The sequence below is a fragment of the Bicyclus anynana genome, chromosome 12, assembly GCF_947172395.1.
Source record: "Bicyclus anynana chromosome 12, ilBicAnyn1.1, whole genome shotgun sequence".
In the NCBI taxonomy this organism is placed as follows: domain Eukaryota; kingdom Metazoa; phylum Arthropoda; class Insecta; order Lepidoptera; family Nymphalidae; genus Bicyclus; species Bicyclus anynana.
In genome coordinates this window covers 793,935-803,057 of record NC_069094.1, presented here as the reverse complement: position 1 = coordinate 803,057, position 9,123 = coordinate 793,935, and the positions used below count along the sequence as shown (strand labels likewise).

The 9,123-nt window shown below is 36.0% G+C and overlaps 1 non-coding gene across 1 annotated transcript; it reads right to left on the bottom strand.

Moving 5' to 3' along the window:
- Positions 1-406: 406 nt before the first annotated feature.
- On the bottom strand, positions 407-477 carry Trnag-gcc (transfer RNA glycine (anticodon GCC)). The gene has a single exon. It is a non-coding gene; the product is annotated as a tRNA-Gly (tRNA).
- Positions 478-9,123: the final 8,646 nt, after the last annotated feature.

The following is a 9,123-nucleotide window of genomic DNA, read 5'->3' as shown; positions in this document are numbered from 1 at the left end:
CAGGAGCCTTTGTTACTATTTTTCATTTTTAAGTGGTCTAACTATTAATTAAGCAACAGTAAAAACAAATCAACTGGTTAGTAACAACATTTAATTCAACTTGGGAGAAAGGGAGTTTACTAAAAGTTGTTACTAAACCAGATGTTTTTTTTTGGTACATCATCTCGTTCCGACGCTCAGAAATTTTTAACCAGTTAGTAACCCAGTTAGCTACCAGAATCAATAATTTTCGTAAACAAAAAAGTTAAGCGTCTCATCAAGATGAAGCTACTCAAGAAAATTAGCTTGAAAGTAAACAGTTGTAAAAATGTTCCACGAATCCTGGACCTTGATATAATTAAAAATAAAGATAATTTGCCTCAAAGAAACGAAAAGAAAATACAATTTAAAAACCAAAAAATTAAGATGCATCGGCCGGGAATCGAACCCGGGCCGCCCGCGTGGCAGGCGAGCATTCTACCACTGAACCACCGATGCTGATACTAAAATTACAAAACTAACCTTTAGCATATAAACTTTAGATAAATACATAGGAATATGTACTCAAAATCATTGGTACGGAAGATGATAATTGCGTGAAAGTGGAATCTTCTGACGTTCACAGAACACGCGTCAGCTATCTATAGTGGGTCAATGACCGGTCAGTAATCTAATGTTAGATCATTTGTTTTTTATTAACACACACTTCGTTGACTTCGATTATTATTATTGCAAGTTATAAGAAAACATAGTAATATCAGAACAAATAAAATTGAAGTATCTGTGTGTGATTTTAAAATAACTGTTTTCTCTAGTGCTTATAGATACGATACTAAAACACAATCTTTTTTTTTATTTTGTCTGTCTGTATGTGTGTCTGTCTGTTGGTCTAGGTTAATCGTTGGAACGGCTGAACTGATTTTAATGAGTCTGGAAGACGTAGAAGCGAAGATATAAGAAGACGGAGAAGAATACGCAATATAATAGGTTACTTTTTATCCTGGGAAAATATATGGTTCTCGCGGGATGGAAAAACTGAATTTCATACCGACAAAGTCGTGGGCGTCTATTAGTAATGGAATAAATTACAAGAAAAAAGTTTCTTTACACATTTTTTTTGAGTCTACTTCCTTCTATAGTATTGGAGCTTAACCCACCACGCTGGCCCAGTATGAGGCTTACCAGTGGTAAAAAAAGGTGATGACATCATTGTGATTTGTGTCTCGAAGCCAAAGTAAGAATTTTTATACACTAGCACTCTGTAAAGACTAGAATCCTGTATACACTATTTTGACGGCCTCCGTGGCGCAGTGGTATGCGCGGTGAATTTAATAATAATAATAATAATAATAATAAATAATCTTTATTACCATACTTATTACTAGGCATACATAAAATCAATTTAATTTTAATTATTGTGCTTAAGCTATAATACAAAAATGAATTTACTAAACGGAGGTCCTGGGTTCGATCCCCGGCTGGGCCAATTGAGATTTTCTTAATTGGTCCAGGTCTGGCTGGTGGGAGGCTTCGGCTGTGGCTAGTTACCACCCTACCGACAAAGACGTACCGCCAAGCGATTTAGCGTTCCGGTACGATGTCTTGTAGAAACCGAAAGGGGGTGTGGATTTTTATCCTCCTCTTAACAAGTTAGCCCGCTTCCATCTTAGACTGCATCATCACTTACCATCAGGTGAGATTGTAGTCAAGGGCTAACTTGTAAAGAATAAAAAAAAAAGTACACTAGGATACTCTATATAGACTAGAAGTCTGTATACACTAGCATTCTGTATACATGTTCACGATGATTATTTTCGAATCCCCCGTCGATAGCAACCTACTGTGTGTCAATGTTCTAACGCCCATTCATTTTTCATACTTCGACGTCACCAACGATGCTATAAGAAAGGATAAGGTACTTTCACTTGTATATTTTTGCTAGCGGACGCCTGCTTCGTTCGCGTAAAATCCGTATTTTAATCTAATAATGGATTATTCCGGAAAAATTTACCCTATATATACCCTTCTGCTCCAAGGGTCACTTTATCTCAATACCAAGTTTTATTGAATTTAGCCATGTATAATATTATATAGATACTAGATATGTGTTTGGAGAATATTTTAGCATATAATTTTAGGGTTTCGGAAGTCTGAATACAAAAACAGTGCCCTTATTCCAATACAAAAAATGTTTTATATTTTATAATTATTACTGAAAACCTTTTAGTGTTACCTACTTTATAACAGTTCCATTAAAACTGATAACTAATAAAAATAATAAAAACACACACAATAATAAAAAATCAATCCATCCGTACCAGAAAAGTAGGCAATATCACTATACAATCACCATTATGGTTCTGGGACCAAAAAATTGTATGACACCAACTTGTAGTAGCTAGCTAAATTTTTTTAAAAATAAATTTTGATCATCAAAGTCAAATACTTAAAAATTATGAACCGAAGTGTTTCCTCTAATTGAACTTTTAAAGTATGCCAAGGATTTGCCGCCTCCATATTTTGTGACATTATCAACTCTCGGATAAAAGTTGCTATGTCACGTCACGTCACGTGACGCCGTGACGCGTGACAGGTGACGTGTTTACACCGGTCTCCGTTAGTGCGGGCCGTGCTAATGGTCCCGGCGCCGTTGAAAAATGACTGCCTTATGAATTTTTATTAGCCTTGTTTTCTTAACGGTTATCAAAGCGTGACAACGGCGTGACGTGACGATGAAAAATGTTTACTGGAGTTGTTGTTAATAGAAAAAATGTTTATTTTATAGTTACCGTAAGCTTGTTTGATGTTACGTTTAAAACTATCGCCTGTAACAGAGCAAAACTGAGCCGATTTTAAAAATTCTTTTCAACTAGAAAGCTACGTTGTTTGTGAGTGTCACAGACTATATTTTATCCCTGTATTCACACGGGGACAGAAACTAGGTGGGTGAAACCGCGGGCTTGCATAAAAATATAAAAGTATAAATTAATTTTTATTTAGGTACAAAAACTGAAACTCTAAGCCCGCCAATCCACATAGAAGCAGCCTAAGCTCCTATAAGGAAAAAGGCATGTATTGAGCCATTAAACTTAGGCACATGATGACGATGATATTGGGTCGATAAAAGGTAATATATTCCACCGATGTCGACAAATCGTCGGCATTGAGCGCGAAAAGGTGAAAACAGCTGGAAAATGGGCTGAAAGGGATTTAAATTTATTGCATCGGCCTCTGAACGTGCGGGTGATTGATCCTCAAGCGCTGCCAGCGCTGGAGTCAGCGCTGCAATAACGCTGACGGGGATATTTATTGACTTACAATTTAGTATATTTATGTGTTTTCTTTTTTTAATGAGAAATAAATTTAGGCTAACTTATCCTAATAACTATAGAAATCCTTTGCGCAGAGAATGAGCCAGCCCTTCTGTCATCAGCAGAGGCAACTAGCCGCGGTGAAATTATTTGGAGATTTTTTTTCACTAAAGGTCAGGCAGGGGTTTCCACGGCAAAACGAACAAATATGTAACTCTCAGTCAGAGAGGCATACCTGTGTGTTTTCAGGGTACGACGAGATAATGTCGGATTCTAAAAGTGAAATTCGGATCTAATGTACGAACCATCCTACGATCAACTACGGCTACTTCTGAGGGCCTAGTGGCAATTTGATACTGTTACTATCGCGTTAACATAAACGCGAATTTCTAAGGAATTAAAACAGCCCCATCTAGTGACACTACTGCACAACTGTTTCAATTCCATATAAATTCACGTTAACGTTAACGCGATAGTAATAGTATGAAAATATTGTAAACTCCCACTAGGCACTAGATCAAGATGCAGTTTTAGTTCAAATTGTATGAGGCAGCGATCTATTTAAGTAAGGCATATGAACTACGTAGGTAGTGAAGACCTAGGTAATTCTTTGATAAAATCTAAAACTCCAATGAATGATAAAACGTATAACTTTATATTAGTCTGGAATCAATGTAATTTATTAAAATAGTATATAACTGGTCTTAATTTTAAATCAATTAGCAACAATAATTGAGTTTTTGCAGGCTTAAACCGGCGGTGTGTAATTACTAGAAATAGACAAACTTAACGTTTCTTAGTTTAAGCCTACTTGAAACAAACGAATTTTTAATAATTGTGAACTTGCACCAAATATTTTATTAGCAAGCCGTTTCTGCTTTTAGCGTTTAAAAATAAATCTTGTCCTCATCAGTTTTTAGACATAAACATGAGTATATAATTTGTCAGAATCGAAATGAACGTTGACCTCTCGAACAATTGAAATTATTCACCAACAGAAGGTAGATCAATTCCATATAACAGGTCTGTCGGAAGCGACAAATCGTCTGCGTCAGGGAAAGAGGTGAAAACTGTTGGAAAATGGGCCGCGAGCGCTTTAAATTTATTGCAGCGGCCTCTGCGTCCGGTGATTGATCCGCGATCGCTGCACGCAGATGAAGTGAGCGCTGCAGCGCTGAGGGGGGTAATTTATGAGTGTGGGAATTAATATTTGAATGTTTTGGCCGTTTCTTTTGTTTTTGACGATCGCAATGCGATATTTTAACGTTTGAAAATTCGTAACTAAAATAAATTATTTTTTATTGAAGTGAAACAATATAATATGTTAGTTGTTATTGAAATGTTATTTGCTCTTTTTAAGATTCTTTCATATTATCCAATATTTCTATCTATTATCTACTACACAATAAAAGAAATTAAACTTTTTCTTTACTGAGCCCACAGATGAGTGGTTAAAAAATATATAAATAGGATTATGTTTAACTTCTTAACAATCACTCTCCCAGGCACGGGATCGTTACATCAATCACTTCGGTCGTAGAAATTTTAATGCAAATTACTTTGACAAAAGAAAAAATCATTATTCCGGCTCAGGACTCAAACCCATAACCTCATGAACCCAGAAGCTACATAGGCTAACCATTGGACACACATTGGCAGTTTTATTTAGTAAATCGCAAAAACGAAGTGATTTAAAGTCTATGCGATAATAAAAATAAGTTAAAAGTGCAGCTTCAAAATCGTCCGCATTAAAAAGCTAATGGTGATAAACAGGCGGACGGGGAGAGCCGGGTTATCGATGGACGCGATAAATGCGACTTGGACTATTCAATTAACGGCTAAGCGGCGCTGATAGACGGCTGACGGGCCGGGCCGACTCCGGAGCGACACCGGAACTTGCCCGTTGGTGTATAGATTAAGGTTTTATATTTAAATAATTAAACTATACTTGGAATAGTACGAGTAATTATAGGTACTTACTAATGTAACATTGATTTATAAAATCGATTTATATATCACTTTTGTAAATAATATAATTATATAACAGTTATACAGGATGCTCGGAAGTTTTTCCCATAACTTCAAGGTGTTGACTAGTCCACTTACAGGAGCTGAACTGCATAACTATTTTTTTTAATGAAAAAAGAATCTTTTTATATTTTGATACAAAATAATTCCGACTATCCATATAACACACGCCTTTATCTATCCTTGCATTTTAAAATTCGCAATCGTAGTGGTAAGACTGTCAATATGGCAGCTCGCACTCCACTAGTAAGCTACTTCATGGTATTTATCATTGAAGAAGTTTGGCTAGGTCATAAGGATGCGATATAAGGGACACAATTTAAGATCTATTTACAAAAGAAATATTTTTTAATCCGAAACTATTCATTTTAGAACACATAATCGTTAGACATTTTTAATTAATTTTCCTTAGAGAATATAACCCTAGAGTTATTGGAAATACTCCTAAGTAGACCTTTAACTTTTTCTGACCACGACTATTAGCATAGTCACAACGTATAATGAACTCCAGCACTCGAAGCGATGAGCGCGGATCGAGACATCCATCCACCTGTCTGACCTGTGCTCAGCGTTTTGTTTTGACGACTATCTATATAGAGATGTTTTAACATTTTCTTTGATTTGTGATGTATAAATTATAAAGATCAATTAATTAATTAATATGCAGCACCCTCAAAGTGATAGGCGCGTAGCTTAATGTATGTTGCAACATACATCAAGCTACGCGTATAATGTAGCAACAATCGGTTGGCTTTTGTTTGATTTTGACGGCCTCCGTGGCGCAGTGGTATGCGCGGTGGATTTACAAAATGGAGGTCCTGGGTTCGATCCCCGGCTGGGCAGATCGAGATTTTCTTAATTGGTCCAGGTCTGGCTGGTGGGAGGCTTTAGCCGTGGCTAGTTACCACCTTACCAACAAAGAAGTACCGCCAAGCGATTTAGCGTTCCGTTGGAAAAAAAATCCAGGATGAAAGAAAAGAAGCCTATGTGTGAATACAGAAAAAATCAATTTCCATTCCAAATTTCCCTCAAATCGCTTTATTAACCGCAGTGCAAAGCAGGAACAAACATACATACTTACACACAAACTTTCGCCTATAAAATATTAGTATGGTTATAAGCGTTTTTGATAAGATATTCCAAGGCTTTCATTTTTATTACATACATTTTTAGGAATCCAGATTAATGCATAAAGAGGTGTAAATTTTCATCCTCCTCCTAACAAGTTAGCAAGCTTCCATCTTAGACTGCATCATCACTTACCATCAGGTGAGATTGTAGTCAAGGGCTAACTTGTAAAGAATAAAAAAAAAGCATGAATACTTTATAGTGTTGTACAAATGTTTCGTAGAGCGACGTATTGAAAGAGGTAAAATCAGCTCTAAGCGATACATCCATAGACTCAAACAAAAGCATTTATCGCGATCCGGGCAAGAGCGATTGAAAAACGAGAAGGAAGCGTCCGAAGGTTTTTAAAAAGAAAAATGGCTGCGAATAGCTTTTAAAGGTGGTGAGAGACAAATGGTGGTGCCGACTGCCGACTGCCGACTGCTACGAGCTACGGCCGATCCGCTGAGCGATCGTTCCGACAATAATGGCTTTTTTGGTGCCGCCAGGAGACGGGCGTATTGCGATGTTTCGTTTGAATAAATAGTTGGGATTTACGTTTTGCTTACGGCTTACGGAGCGCGATTGTGTTGACCACATAATGGTGCAATGTTTAAGTGTTGCTTAGTTAACCGACTTCCTAAAAGGAGGTTCAATGTTTGACTGTATGTGTCATATTTTTTTATGTTCTTCGATATTTTCGTCAGTTGTAAATAGATTTTAAAAATATTTTTTTGTTTGAAAAGGCATACTTCTAGAGTAGTCCCATTATCATTATGGCCAATCATGGAGTTAATTATGGAGTTTGCCTTAATTGGCTACCGTAGGTATTTAGTCCAGTGGCGAAGAATGGAATTTTGATCAAGGTAAGCCATCCCAAAGAAAAGGAAATTAAAATAATATCTAGATACAGTAGGTACAACAATGAATATGCATGGACTTTAACGGTAACCCGGCGGGAATCGGCTTGTATGAAATCTTCGCTGTTGGTACTTACACGTGGTAGGAGTTTTCAAGTTCCCTAAAATGAGTTATATCTGGATATCTCTCATAGTCTATAAGCTGTTAGCTCTGAACAATTATGTATATTTGGCGTATAATATACATATTTCGTTTAAATAATACTATGTATGTATATTTGTATAGTATGGGTATGTGAGAAACCATTGGAGCATATATTACAAAATACAGTTAATGTAGAATGTTGGCTTTAGAAAACCTTCTGAAAATTTCCTAATCGCGTGGACTTACAATCTCACTGCAGCAAACTCGTTAGGGGCGGTTTTTTTCACTTGTCGTGGAAAGTGTTCGAGGTTTGTTAATTAGAAACGCTGTCCGTCGTGTAACTCGTTAATGTTTTCCAGCAAATACACAAAGACAGTCATGTTTATTTCGTGTTTGTATGTATCTTCTTTTTTATTAGTAAGGCATGCCGTCTACATGCTGTCTATTTTAGGAAAACCTATCGCTTAGATAGGTAGGAGTTGTAACTGCTTTACTTTTTTAAATTAGCTGTTCACAAAAAAATCATTTGATGATGGTACATAATCTAAATTGCATCATCTTATAATTAGAATGATTGTAATACTTTTTATTTCCGCGTTGACAGAGCTGTTGTTTTTGATTTTGACCAACTAGTTTACGACATACCAATATATTACATTTAAACAAAATACATTGAAATCGGTCAAGCCGTTTCGGAGGAGTGCGATCATAAACACGTCTTTATATAATCAAATCGTTTTACATATTACATGAACATTAACCCACACGTTATTCAAACATGGCCTAAACCACCCCCGGGCAAAACGGAAAGCTAGAAAGAAATTAATACCCTATTACCCTTGTTCCCGTTCGATCGAGAACAATTACCCCTCTTCATTGCGGAAAGTAATAAAAGGGGATTAGGGATTCAATAACTCCATCTGATAAAACTTTGCGAGCACCTGAACCGAATTTACGGCCAACCCTTTGAAGGTAGTTTGATAATTTTCAGGTCCATTGGCGTTGAGTGTTCTTTAATATAGTTTAAAGTTGAAAATCACTTACCAATGTTTAACTTTATGTAGAATCCATTTTGGTACATTTGGATACTAGGGTAAAAGGGTTTTGATAAGAAGTATTTAAAAAAAATCAATGATTCTATTGTATATTACGAGGTTAATAAGCCTTCTGTATTTGTTTTATTTTAAAATATTTCGTCTTTACAAAAATTCCAATGTCTGCCACCTTAATGAAACTCGGCGCATTTTAAAATTGTTTAAATTCAAAAGAAAACTCTTTATTGTCTTCTACAAAACTCGATATTAAATTTGTTAAATTAAAAATCATGTATTATAAGCATGTAACGAAGTAAGTTGTTTCTAACCACGTCTTGATAGAACGTATATAAAACATTTTTTAAATTATAACAGTAACTTGACAGAAGCGAAATATAATAATTTACGGTGCATGAAATTAAATAAAAACATACTCGTTTTATTCATTAAAATAGCCTTTTATTCGGAGCTCAAGTAAAATATTTTGTTTTTAATGAAACTTTTATTCAAGGAACGCAAGGAGACGACAAATAAACTACACGCGTAGTCGGGGCACGAACACCTGAGTTACAGTGTCGCTTGCTTATATTTTCCACGGGGGATGAAATAAATTAGGTGGGCACTTTTGAACTATACGCAGGGGAGGGTTTAGTTGAGGG